Source organism: Stegodyphus dumicola, chromosome 3 (genome assembly GCF_044657685.1).
Source record: "Stegodyphus dumicola isolate Sdum_Otavi_A_Nest chromosome 3, ASM4465768v1".
NCBI lineage: Eukaryota > Metazoa > Arthropoda > Arachnida > Araneae > Eresidae > Stegodyphus > Stegodyphus dumicola.
Window position 1 is genome coordinate 79167455 of NC_140770.1, and position 15092 is coordinate 79182546.

Sequence of the window (15092 nt, forward strand, 5' to 3'; positions counted from 1 at the left end):
GACAGTCTAGTATGTAGTGAAGGAAGTCAGCTTCTTTTCCTTTAGTTTCACTAGTACAATCTATATTCCTTCCCAAGAAATGGAAATTTTCCGTGGTTACTTCACGCTTGTAGATAATAATAGCCAGATTTTCAATCTCTTAACAGTGGTTTCGAGAAAAGTTGCATGGGTAAATCTTCCTGTATGCTTATCATTCCTTCTCTCCTGCCATTCTTCTAACAATACTGACTCTGCGTAATTTTTCGCCACCTCCTTTTGAGACAGAAACCGCCACATCTGTTTCGAAGCTAGTTTTGCTAACTCGTCTGCTCTTTCATTGCTCCTGATCCTTATATGTTTTCGAATCAATTTAGAGAAGTGGAGTGGGAGGTCTTTAATATTCTCGTTGTGCATCTACGTGCGGTGGTTTCAGTTAATTTCTTGTAGCACGATCATGCTGTCCAATTAGAATACAGTATCCTTTGCAATGCTTCGTTTGTTCCCCTCCCCATAGGGCTGCCCAACGGCCTTGCTAACAGCATAGGATTCCACTTGGAAACCGGTAGCAGAATTGCTAAGTTAAAATTCTTCCATGGTAACCTTCAGTACTGTCTTTAAGTACTATATAAGCTCCCCCTACGCAATTTAAAAGCCGTCAGCAAAGATTTCGCTTTATCCTTTCTCGAGAAGAAGATTGTGTCAGGCTACTTCAGTCTTTTGCACCGGTTAATCCTACGTTAAACTTGACCAAGCATTTTAAGAAAATCAAATTAAAATTTGTAAAATAAAATTGCATAAAAACTTAGATAACTTTTTGGTGATTTAAACTTCGTGTCTACTTTCCTATGGTCATGCAACAGCAAATTTCTTCAGTTAAAGTAAGTGGCTTTTGGAAAATTAAGTACACGCATCATTAAAAAAGATTGTATTTTCAGAGAATTACCTGAATTTACCTGAATGAAATCAATCGAATAGATTTGTTGTTGTTCGATATCCAAATGATGCAAATTTTCCACCCGTCTGCGCAAATTTCGCTTGTAAGAGAAAAGCTTATCACCTTACCTGCCATACTATAGAAAATCAGTCCAATGTATGAAATTGTTATTTTGACTAATGTTTTTTTGATAAAATTGTCATTTTAAATTGCGCTATGCCGTTAAGATTTGGGCAAGTTCAATAATAGTGATATGGTAAAGCAACATGAAGACTCATAATTATTTCGTAGTACTGTAACGCAACATTGGTTTCATGGACATATTGCTTTATACTGTGGCGACAATGGTTTTTAAAAGGTACGCACTCAAAGACATGCAGGCTCTAGAAGATCTTCACAGATAGCAATGAAAAACGTTCAAAGGATTTTTTGAGATGAACAAACTATCCCATCTGCGATGTTTGCTAACTTTCATTCAGCAATCCTTTCCTCCAGTATTCTGATTTCAGTGCTATTACCAATAGCAGGTGGTTGTATTTCCCTGGTTTGCAGGCATCTAGATAAATATAACAACTGTCCCTGATACTTGAGCAACATTCCACAGACAGTAGTTATGCCGCGAGAGAGCATCATGGAGCCATGCTAAAAGCAATGGATAATTTTTAAACTAATGCATGCGTATGTGAAAGCAACATAGTCAGTTCTAAATAGGAACTTGTTGTAATCGTACAACACATATCCAAAACGATGGATGTCATGGTAAAGAGATGGGATTTCATATGATGCCCAGTCATTTTCGATCTTCATTATGAGCGCTTTGATAATAAAAAGGATTACTGATGACTTCTTTCGACCAATCTCCCTGCTGTTTACGAACATTCCATAATGTAACTACTCTGTCGTAACAGAGCATCGAGGGGTTATTTTACAAGCAGAACACGCTGTCATGGCCAGCCACATCACCAAACTTATCCCCAATTTAAAACCTTTAAGATACTATAGGCCGTCGTGTCAAGACTATATCTTTGCCACAAAATTTGCAAGAATAACATATTACATTCCAGTCTGCATCTGCATGACAGGAGCTAATGCAATACTATATAAGGGATCTCAATTAGTACAGTACATGCTACTATAGGACGTTACATGACGGCGGAATGCATTAGAAATAATGATGGCTTGATATCCTGTTGAAAGTAGTAACGTTTTCGTAAGTTGCACAATAAATATTTGTCATAATATTCTTTTCCTTTAATCATTTATTGTTGTTAGTTGACTACTAACTTTTTCTAAATAACAATTTAATCCAACACTTCTTCTGATGGCAACTGTTTTTAAGCTAAGCATTTATGTCTTCATCAGAAACTACTGAGACTTTTGAACTTGAAACGAGAGGAACAAGACTTAACTAACTTTTCTAAGTAGCCATTCTCTAATAGATTACAGAAAGTTCTTCAAAATAAACAACGATATCATTTTGAAATTAAAGTGAGATCTAAGCGATCAGACTTTCTTTTTCCAGATCTTTTCCTTTTAAGTAATTAAATTGCTAAGATAACTATTTGAAAAGTAAAGAATCTTTGCTATTCAGAAATTTTATATAAATTTGATATTTCTCTGTATTTAAAAATGTGGTTGTCAAGAACATTTACATTCTTTAGAACAATTCTTTTCTTACTCTTCTTCAAGGATGACTTCCACTTCTTTTCCTTATAAATCAGTAAGATGGAAAATACAGGTAATCTTAAGATGTGTCTTTTATGGAGACGGTTATCTTAGAGAAGATAACTGTCAGTGATTATTATTATTATTGATTTGCATAATCTGTATCATATTTAAAGCTCTTGGCTTTTCTGAAACATAAATACAGAAATAGAAATGGGGTATACAAGTATAATAAAAAATTATGTATTAACTACAAAATAAGTAGTGAATAGAATTAACTACAAAATAAGTAGTTAATGATGCACCTATAAAACAAGGCTTTTAAAAAATATATCTTTTACTCGGTTTTCTGAAATGCTCTAAGTCACTTATTTTTAAAATGAAGAAAACGGATATTATGTAATAAGCAAAAAATATAAGAAAAAACTATATACTATAAATGCGTTTAAAAGTTGTTTAAATATTCACAGCTTAATAAAACAGTGAATAAAAATAAGTAAGTATTCAATGAAGTCTGCTTACTCGATTTTCTCTCTTGTTCAATTACTTTTTTTTTTTTTTTCAAAATAATACTTACTTTCTAAATTAAATCAATCGTTTTATTATCCAACAACCAACTATCATATTTTCTGCTAACTTTATTTGAAAAAGGGCGCTAGATGTACCTTAAATAACTTTAATTAATATTTCAAGAATTAACTTTTACATTTACTTCGTAATCATATTAATTTAGAGTTATCCAAGCATCTTAATCTAAGGTTAACATCTTAACATTTATGAAACTAAAAATAAAAAATCTGATTTGTACACTACATGACTTCCTTGTACGGAAAATTAAATTATACGCATTTTTTCTTGCATTTTATTTAAACTTATTAGATTGAATTAAACCTACTTCGCCGACAACGCATAAACCACAATAGAATAAATGCATTCTTTAAAATTCACTTTGTTTACCATAGCGACACTCTGGCGCTAGGTTTACTTAACAGTTATTACATTTTATTCATATTATAACTCAGAATGCACAAAATGTATAGCATTTAAAGAATTATCTAACCGTTGCCACATGTTCTATTCAAATACTATAATAAAGCTAGAACTATGTATAAAAGAAATTAAGCAAATAAAACAAAAAAGAAACAGTTTCTTACAGACGATTGAGTATTTCTCATTTAATTAATTCAGTTCTCACTTCGCGAAAAGGCAAAAATACATAAAAACTCAAAATATCTGTATTAAAAATTACGAAGTAAATCTCAAACGCTTATTTCCTCGAAAAAATTCCAGAAAGAATTAAGCATGATTTAATTGGCAATAATAAATGAATGCGTTATCTTTGTTGTTGCGAAGCTAAGTTTCTCTAGATTGGCAACAAATCCACTAGTCTCTTGTTTCAAATGTAAACATCAATGGCCGCCATTATAAACAGGCTTAGCGGCAATTAAACAACTTTAAAATTGCCGATAATTCTAAGAATATTGCACACAGATTTACTAAAGGCATAAAATCGTTAACCGGAAGATAAAAATAACATAATTCAATCATTTTTAAAGCAAAAAATGTACAATTTACTAACATATAAGAAAGAGTAAAGAAACTGAGCTCACTGAGCCGGATAATAGAGTGGATATATATATAAATATATTTATATACGTTTGGTGCGGCCGATTGCAACCAAAATACGAGGTGCACATCTACATGTTATAGCAGTCCTATATACAAAATTTCAACGTTCTGAGGTTACTCGTTTTTGAGTTATGCGAGATACGTACGTACGTACATACGTTCGTACAGACGCCATGAAAAATTCTCTTCAGAATTAATTTTAAAGCAGTTTTATAATTTTTTTGAAGGAAAAGAGTATTTTATTCTGTCCTTACGTACAGATATCACGTAAAAACATCCTTAAATTGCATTCGATAGCGGTCAAAATGGATATTTTCGTTGAAATATGCTGCCTGAAACTTTTCGCGATTACAATACTTCCTTTTTACTTCGTACAAGGAAGTAAAAATCTCTCACGTGTCTATGCTGAACTGCCAGCTTTGAAACGAATGTGTTTGATAGTAAATTCAGAAACGGGAATGAACTGTCTTGGCGCCACTTGATACTGCAAAAATATGAAGTTTTAATCATTTGAATTTGTAGGCAACAATTATTATTGGTCATAATAACTACAACTACTTCTACTAGATAATAACTACTACTTTCACTTCACCTATAGTTTCAGTTTAGTTTCGAAGGTTGTCATGGCTGAAATCAGCAAGGAGTTAGCGAGCGCTACAAAAAATAATAAGATGTTATATATGAAAAAAATTGATTCTGGCTTTTGTTTTTTGCCGTTTAAATTATTATAAAAAAGAACTTTGCAAGCAACTACAAATTTTAAGGTACAGTTATGCGCACCCCTTTAGTAAAATGCTTATGCTTCGTACATTTCTGTTCCGAATAAAATGTATGAATAATTAAAGAAATGTGATTACATTCTGACTTAAAACACTAATTCTGCAATGTTTAAAAAAAAAAAAAAAAAAAAAACCCTCACGAGAAGAATTTTCTTTGTTGAAGGTTTAGTTGTTCCATCCCTTCCCTTTGAGACAAATATTTAAACATTTAGTTTGTTATTGCAAATGTATTCGTCGCACTTTATTTATTTTCATTTTTAAACTTTATTTATTTATTCATTTAACAGAGCATTATAAAAAATTCCATTATTCCTACAAAGGCAGTAGCTTATAACAAACAAGAAATTTCATTACTCTTGATCAAGATTTCAATTCCGATTGGGTTTTCCATAAAAAGTTTTCATTGTTGCACGTTCTGTTTGTAAAAAAAGGGGAAAGGGGGGATCAAATTAACTAAAATGCAAGTTAATTCTACTAAATGGAAATAAAATATTATATGCTGGTAATTAATTAATACTATTTTACCTTTCTGATATTAAGGTTTAAATTTCTGAAATTGCTTCAGTTAAACTGGATTTAAATTGATCAGTTCTCTTCTTGAATGAAGGGGGAAAGACATTGCATAACATCTCTGAATTATAACATAAAACTATTCACTCTTTTTTACGAAATATCAACATTTACTCTCTTTCTTATTACATTTACAGATTTCATTCTATGCTGAAAGAAAGACAACAGCAATACAACGATTCCACCTTCTTTAGAAATGCTACCCTTTTACTTTTCAGTAAGCCTCTTATCTTTAAAATTATGAGTACAGCAGCTTTAATAACTGAATTGAAATACATTGAATTGTATAAATTAACATAATTTTATTAACTGAAGAAACGTTCAGTGTTTTTACTATTTGCGGAACACAAATTTTGAGCTTTAAAAATTTGTATTAGTTACACACCCAGAGAAACACGCCAGGATAAATGACGTCAACATCTTGGTTAATATAATTCAGGAAGAGGAAAATAAAAAATAACGAAGAAATTAGAACGGCTAAATCCAAAAACAAAAAAAAAAATTTTGTGGATGGTATGGACGGACTCTGTTGATCAATGTTTGCGTTTACAAATAATGTTTTCGAAAATGAGAGTAATCAAAAACAATCTGAAAGCGAACATTGACCAATCAAAATATTTTAGTTCTGTCCGTGCTGATATCAGGATTAACACATCAAAAAAACTATTCGAGACATCTTTGGGGATTGAAAGGCAAGGAACGTTGAACTAGACACATGTATATTGGCTAATAATTTTAATTTAAAGCTTTATTCGATTTGTTAGAAAATCGAAGACTTACTAGTATTACTTTATTATCCAAACATAGAAATTTGTTCAAGACTCCAAATATAGAATTTTTTAACAGGATGGCCGTTCTTAAAGAATTGCTAAATTAATCAAAGTTATAAAGTTTTCTTTAAGGAAAGAAGGGCCTCAGAAAAAGCTTTTGTTTGCTGTTTGCGCCACAGAAAATAATCAGGGTACTTTTCCGTTATACACCTGCAAGTATTTTGGTGGGTTTTTTAATTGTAAACACACGCTTAAATACGTTAAATTAAACGCGCAGACACACACAAATGATTTGGTCCCTAGATGGCGCTATCATTGGGTCTCAGCATGTTACACACCCAGAGAAAGGCTTGTAGGCAACAATTATTATTGGTCATGTGTTTGACTTCTGTTGGACGGTCGCCAAATGGCATGGGAGGCGCATAACGGAAAAGTATCTAGGATAACGTATTAGTCAGGAATAGTACAGGGTAAGGATAGTGTTAGAATAATTTGGTACGAGTTAATGAAATTTAATTTGCAAACTTACTTAGCGGTTCTCAGCTTGCAAATGCGTTTTTAAATATTCAGAGGTAGGCGAAAAACTTATCAGTAATGGCGGAAAATAGCAAAGTATTGTAATAAATCTGTTATCTCAAATTAAATATCATAATAATGAATATAAATATCAAAATATTCGAAAAATTTAAATTTAATACTGATTAAAAAACAGTTTTAATAAGTGCGATGGGAATGTATTCAATGCAAATCCAAAATGTGTTTAAAAAAGCAATGTACGAGTATTCAATCCAGTCTACTAATTTTACGGTATTAAAATAAAAACTTTGTAAGATACTTTGAGAGAATGCTGAAAGAGGATTAGCTAGTTATAAATTCTTAAGGGAGAAATTAGGGGTACTTAATAATTACAGTCTCCCTCACGGAGGAAGGAATCTGTCTCATTAAGGGGTGAGCAAAATAATGAAGTCTCATTAAGGGGTACCAGAAATAGAAAAAGATTTCAAACCGTTTATGTAGAGCTTAAAAAGAAGAAAGAATTAAAAATTCGGATTTCTAGAGTATATTAAACATACAGTCATTAATTATTGAATTTTGAGGAATAAATGAAGTATATCAGGAAGCAAATAGCATAAGACTCTAAGAATAATCTGTGATAGCAGAATATAAACTTTCGGTCTCATAATGTCATCAAACTAATTATTTCTCCATCTACTTCTTCCATTATCACAGGAGAATTGGCCCTTTCCCTCTCCCATTGAAAACTTGTATTCTAAAACCTCTCCACTAGATGCTTCTGAATATATACGGAAGACATGAAACGTTGCTGCTGTTCTTTCATTTTCTAAAGCAACAGATGCTCTAGGTGATCTCCAGCACAGGTTCTGTACAGGGTATAATGCAATTCAAATGAGAGAGTACTCATGACTAAAAAGAGTAAAAAGTATGAATCTATTGAATTTATAAAGATTACTCTGAATGAAGTTTTTCTGCTCCGACAAGGTACAACAGTCTCACGGATAAATTTTACACTTCAACTACTTTCATAATCATGACGATTAGTGTCTAACTTGAAAACTGGAACGAGAATTTGCAATGTCTACTAATAAGTCTATCTTTAAATACCTCAAGAAGGAATACCTTATTTAATGCTTAAACGAATTTTGTGTGTTTTCGCTTTCACGTGTTTTTTCTTAACGTTGATTGATGATTAATGATAGGACCAATAATCATAAAATTTTAACCTTTGCATCTTCAGATAGATCAAGGAACAGTCTTCGAGATGAAATTTATTCTAAACCCCTTAAGCAGTTTACCATTTCATGAAGGTTTGTCCAAAATAAATTTTTGTTTTTGATAATTACATCTTTAATTTTATATTTCAACATTGAGAAATCTTGAGAATTCTTGAAGTTTTTAGCAACTATAAAAATATGCTTCTCCTTTGTTTAAAATAAATGTGAAAAAATATGTTCATTTTTTAACTTATCACATTGCTATTTAACGCACCCACTTGCCATGCAAAATGACGCGTCTTGGAAAACGCGCCTTTTACTTACTACGTTGTTTTATTATCGGAAACTTTTTCCCTATTCGGCTGTAATGATTTCTTTTATTATTATTATTATTATTATTATTATTATTATTATTGTTATTATTATTATTATTATAATTATTATTATTGATTATTTTATCCTTTTCAGTAGAATTCTGCAAAATTTCATGCGTCTTCTGGAATAGCTTTTCTATTCTCGGCGCAAATGCTATAACTTCTCTGTACAAAGTATAATGCTGGATTTGCATAAACATGACTCTGCATAAATAAGATTCATTCTGCCAAAGACGTTGCTTGCTCATCCAACCCTATCAAAAGTTGTTGCTCTTTCACTGCGCTAGTCTTCCATCCAAATTTTCGGTAAAATTGTTCAAAGTGCAAGCAAACGTTTCGCCGGCTAAAGCTGATGGAGAGATTATAAATTTTAGTGATAACGATCCAAGCTAGCACAGGCCCACCAGCGGCCGAGCGGTAAAGTCGCTGAACACTGGTAGTTCGGTCCGAGGTTCGAATCCCGCGAACGGGCTGGCTGCATGGGCGTTTTCGTGGTTTTCCCCATGTGTAACGTGTATACGAGCCAGTTTCCCTTAGAAAGTCCTCCACGAAGGCATCCCTCCCCTTAGGCAGACAGCCCTAGTGTGCTTTGCCATAATACACCAAGCTAGCACGGAAAAGGAGAAATGATAATATGCGAAGAATGAAAGAAAGTTACCTTGGAAGTTTCACAATCACTACAAGTACCTTGTATCTATCCTTTATAAATACCCGACTAAGCTGGCATTGGAGTTTTCTTTCGAAAATGGCAGGTTTCTTCCAACGTCGGATAGCATTCGAAAGCCCAGCACAAGCTGTATATTTTTCTATGATCAGAATTTATGCGAAATTTCCAGCCTAGATATTTTAGCTTCATATAAATGTTTTACCAGCAAGGCTTTCTCTGATAAAGTTAATTATAACATACATCTGTTATTTTATTCCGATTTCATTAACAGATAGACACAACCAAACAAACATTCAAAATTTTATCAATAACCTTCTTTGCATATCTAAAGAAACGCCTTCATGCTTACGCTGCTGGTTAGACGATTTCAAATTACGCTTTTCTCCTTGAGCAAAACATTCTTTCATCCTCCCAATAAAATGGCGCACATCATACGTCAACGGAACGAATTTTAAAGGTTGTCCAAATTTCATGCAAGATCTGAATTTTGAGCTATTTTTGCAATAAAATGTTGCCAACGAAAAAATGACAACGTGACGGTTGACATTTCAGTGTTATTAACCCTTAGAAAACCGAAGGCTTCAATAACCTGCATGCTTAAAATATCGAAACTCCCGTTCCGTCCATTAAAGCGCAAAGAGGTGTGAAGATTTCAAATGACATCCTTCCTCCTTACGATACGATTCATTTGGAGAAACTGTACCTGCTATTGCATAAATTAGGGAAGGGAAAAAAAGAGAGCATTTCAATCTCGGGCGGCTGTCATCGTTCAAACGAAAGGCTATCTCGGGTGTTTTGACCTACAAAGGGTTAAAAATGAGCATTACACAACGCATTTTCATTGTTGAGCAATATTTCAAAGATAATGAAGATTTGGCAGATACATCTCGCAATTTTTGTACAAAATGGGGTCAAATTAGTGATTTAACTTCATCAACTCTGAAAAAATTAATTAAAAATTAAGGGCAACTGGATCTATTATTGATCTTAAACACTCTGGCGTCCTTTAACAAGTCGTTTAACACAAAACATAGAAGCAGTTCGTGGCAGTGTTGCTGAGAATGTGTGGCTCTATACAGCGCATTCTCATGTAAGATTTGCATCTTCACGCTTTCAAAGTTCTGCTGACTCAAGAACTGAAACCTACTGATATGTATGGCGAAGAAAATTCGTTGAATGCATTGTGGAACAACAACAAATGGAAGTTTAGTTTTCGAACAAAATCATCTTCGGTGGCTCATTTTCATCTTGATAGCTTGGTTAATAAAGTGTCCCATTTGGGGGTCAGAAAATCTATGAGTTTGTAGAGTCATTAGGTTGATTGGAAGCAAAAAAGATGAAAAATATGCAACCGCCTTCGCCGGGAATCGAACCACGGACCTCTGGAATACCGGTACAGCGTGCTACCGTTACACCACGAAGGCACGCTAGGGAAGTGGAAGAAATACCTTATATACTCCCCTTCTTAAAGGGCGGCTATGGTTTTAGGGGACCTAGTCGCCAAATCCTGGGTGCGGAGAATCATCATCCACAACCCTTTTAGTTCGGGCGCCACTTGTAGAGTCATTAGTTTAATTGGAAGCAGAAAAGATGAAAAATATGCTACCGCCTTCGCCAGGAATCGAACCACGGACCTCTGGAATACCGGCCCATGTGCTACTGTTACACCACGAAGGCACGCTAGGGAAGTGGAAGTTCAGAAAATCTTGAGTAACAAATGTAAGATCTGTCTCTGCCATTCCACATAAACTAAATTAGATCCTACAATGAACCTGGCGAATTCTTGCACAGGCGTGAATTAAATACGAACACAGAAGAAGGGTGAAAATAACCCTTTATTAATTCAAATTAATTTAACAGAGGGGCACGGACTTCGTACGTTGCAAAAACACCGTCCACTTGCGGTGGAAATTAGACGTAGAATATAATACAAGTCAAACCTGAAATAAATAGTGCAAGAGCGCACTTAAGTTTGTACCTAAGAGGTGGACTCACGGGAATCTAACCGGCTTGATACTAATCTGATAAGGCCAAGTGGCTTACTAGCGTGACCGCGAAATAACCACGAAACGTGCGCTTGGCTAGCGAAACACGCTCTGAATAAACTGAGATACTCACACGTTTAAATAGCACTTCACTTAACTCTAAATTTATATCCTGGTGAGAGAATGTGAGGGGAAGTTGAGAAGTTTAGAACAGGTAATCAAACCTAAAATAAATTTGTTATGTAAAATAAGGAAAACCCTACAATTTCCCTCGCCAGAATTTAACTATAGCCCTTTCAGTATGTTTTTTTCTTTTAACAGTTCAACCTTTCCTATACTTGCTCAATTCAATCTTTCTATCCACGTTAAGACTCCCTCTTGCTCTCCAGCATTGTGTACCGTAAAATACGAGCGTGCTTTATGTAAAACGAGTACAACACTTACCGACTACCCCGCATTTACTTGTTAGAGTTAAACCATCTAGACCTAGACAGACATCCTACAATCAAATCTCAGCCTGAGGTGCTAACACTAGTGAAAATTAACTTAGTGTTGTCTGGAGAGCCTAACCTTTTAAATTTTATTCATTCTCAAATTATCTTAACTTCTTTTTAGTACTTATCATCAGTATCTCTTTCATTCGAAACACAATTTCAAGCATACAAAATACTTTAAGTAATTCAGAATTCAAACATTTTTACATAATCAATTTCTTACTTTACTCCGCTGAAAATAAGCATAGATTAACTATATGCACGAATTTCTAACACTTTGAGTAACGAAGTACGTTTTCTTGATATCATACAAACATTTTCCTACCACAGTCTCTCGACCGAAGTTAATACTTTGTTCTAACAAGGCGAAGATTATTTGTTAAACTTTCTTACTTCTTATAAACATTTAAAGCTTATTGCTTAATACAAAAATTTTAAATTACTTTCATAATGAAAAAACAACTCTTTTTAGCTTTTTGCCAAACACAAAATTGTAAGCTTTTTACTAAATACAAAATTGTAAACTTCTTACTAAATACAAAATTGCAAGCTTCTTGCTAAATTAAACAAATATTGTCTTCTTCCCGAGGCAAAACTGAAATAAATATTTTCAACCAACTTCGTTCTAGATTTTAAAATAAATTTAAATGGAATAATTTTGACTTATCTTTTGTTTGGCATACAGTCAGTTTTACATGTCAGTTTGTTCAGTCATTCTCTTTTTGACGAAGTCTTCCCATGATAGAACTTGATTTAGTTGTCACACTCGGATCCGCTGCTGGAGCTGGCCGTTCCCGTTGCTCTCCGTTGCCGGCCGTTTTCTTTCGATACCTCTGTCCCAAGCTGGTTTCTTTCGGCATTGGTCTACTGCGTGCGCTCGACGCTTTCTGGCTGTGGCCGAAGAACCTCCTTAGACTGGCCGGGGAATTTTTGGCTGGACCTCCGTAGGATTTCCTGAGTTTCTTAGAATCTAATGGACGTTTCCTATGTGGAACTTGAGTTGCTAACTTATTCTTGTCTTCTTTCGTTAGTGGCTGCCGTCGTGAGTTCTGATGACTCAGTTGCTTTTTCTTCCCCATTTGCCTGCTTGTCGATCTTTTGCGGGGTCTAGTTTGCCCTCCTTTTCTCAAAACTTTATTTCTCTTAAGGAGTGTTTCGATTTTCCGCTTGTTCATACATTTAGGCTCTTGAAGTCGAAGCTTCTATCCATCCGGCTCCAAGACTCTGTCTTCTTTCTATTTGTTCCCGGGTGAACGATTTGTGCTGCTGAGGGCCCTTCTTCTATGTTTGAAGTTTCCTGAAAAAGATCTTTAAAAACAGGCATCTCGTTACAATCATAGTATTTTTTCACTTTATCCACATTGGCAGTGATATTTCCTTTTTGCTTCCTTTTAAATATAAAACTGATCCACAAATACGTTCAATCACGTAGGTGCCTTCAAATCGCGGGGGAAATTTTGACACTTTTTCGAGTGGCCGCAAGACAATGCATGTTTTCTTTTGAGTACTTTGTCCCCAGGTTTAAAGTCTCTTCTTTTCTTATTATATTACAGTGATTTTTTTTTCTCTGGCTACATCTGAGTTTTTGATTGCATCATTAATTAACTTTTGGATCCTTTTGTTTATCCTTTTGTTTAAATTCTGCCTCCCTTTTCTGGACAAAAAATAATTTATCTAAAGGGGTAATTATCTTCCTTCCCAGAAAGAGTTCATAAGGGGCCTTTCCCGTGGTATCATGCTTGGCCGTTCTGGGGGCGTACGCCAATTCATTTACACAGTCATCCCAGCGCCGGTGATACGTTTTTACATAGCTCCGAATGATTTTAACTATGTTTCTCTTTACGCGCTCGGCAATATTTGACTGCGGTCTGTAAGGGACCATCTTAAGTTGGCGGATGCCAAGCCCTGCATACAGCTCCTCGAAAATTTTACTAACGAATTGAGGGCCGTTATCTGATATTACCCTAAGCGGTGCACCCTATTTTAAAATGTATTTATTTAGAAAAGAACTGGCTACAATTTTCGCTGAGGCACTTTTAGGGGGGGGGACTATTTCTAACCATATTGAAAAATGATCTACTATAACTAGTAAATATATATATTTCTATTACTTTTACTTTTTGGAAATGGACCCAGTAGATCTATTCTAATTAACTCAATAGACTAGGAAAATAGAATAGGAAAGTAGCTCTTATACTATTTATCTTATACTAGCTCTTATACTATAGATACCCGGCTGGGCTATAATTTACATCGTTAACTAACTGGCATGTATGGCAGGACCTGACATACTCGGTTACCACTCTTTGAGTTTGCGGGGAAAAAACTGCCACGCGCGCTCTTTGTACTGTTTTCCGAATACCTTGGTGACCAGCAGTAACTGTGTCGTGCAATTAGAGTAAAATACTGAGTCGCAACCCGGCTGGAATGACTGGCCATATTTCACTGTTCTCATTTGTTGTTTTAGTATAAAATAATAGTTTATCGTCTATTTCATAGTTTGCTGCTCTATTCCTTATGGCCACTATATCCGGATGTTCAAAATTTTCCTTGTCTTGCAAGTATGCATACATATGCCTATAGTCTGGATAATTTTTTAACTCGGAAATAATTGTTTCCCTGGGATCTAATACTTTTGATGTTAATATGGCGCATTTATTTCTTTTCTTTCTTCGTCCAATTTTATTCGAGATAATGCGTCTGTCACTATATTTTCCTTCCTCGGTGTGTGTTTAATTATTAAGTTGAATTCTTGCAGTTTTAATGCCCATCTTATGAGTCGCGGACTTAAGTTTTTTCCGGAGTATAGTCGTCCCTAGTGGCGTGATCTGAATACACGACTATCGGTGTCTTACCAAAATAAACTCTGAACTTCTACACCGCTAATACCGCTAACAAAGTACGGCCAAGGTTTCTCTTTCCGTAGCAATTACGTTGCGTTTTAGTCAGGGTTTTTGAAAATTACGCCACAGGCTGCTTATTCTGCGCCTGCTGTAAATTTAGCTGCTTCCTATTTACATAATATTAAATTTATCATTAATGAAACTTTTAACGTAATAGAAAAATCATCGTAAATTTATCCATCTTTTGTTTTTCACATTTTAAAAATTCATTTCATAGTTAATTTTATTATTATAAGTGCTTTTTTGTGAATTTTTAAATCATTTACTTATTATATTTGCAGGTTAGTTAAGGTATTTGAGGCTAAATCGAAGTAAACATAACACATTGTAAGTCAAGAATAATAGATGTGTACGAATGCTTGAGAATCCATACAAAAAAAATCAAGCTTTCCTTTTTCTTTCTTTCTTTCTTTCTTTCTTTTTTTCCTTTTTTTTTTTTTTTTTTTTTTCCCGCTTAACTGACGATTAAAGAAGTAGGTCCTTTAATTTGGCAACATGTCCTAGACGAGATAAAAATTATTGACTTCAGGCTGGCAACAAGGAGCTGTACTACCATTTCCCTCGTGTTTCTGCAAGGCACGTTAATAAACATAAAAAAGGTAATTTATAT

General features: G+C 34.3%; 1 protein-coding gene across 2 annotated transcripts in view; it reads left to right on the plus strand.

The window, feature by feature from the left end:
- Positions 1 to 14986: 14986 nt before the first annotated feature.
- The window catches only part of bic (bicaudal), a 28431-nt gene continuing 28325 nt past the window's right edge, over positions 14987 to 15092 (plus strand). Inside the window, exon 1 of one of the 2 annotated variants that reach the window (XM_035370585.2) lies at positions 14987 to 15081. The gene's annotated coding sequence lies outside the window, so the exon portion shown is untranslated. The remainder of the gene's footprint in view (positions 15082 to 15092) is intronic. The other variant, XM_035370586.2, reaches the window with a different exon arrangement.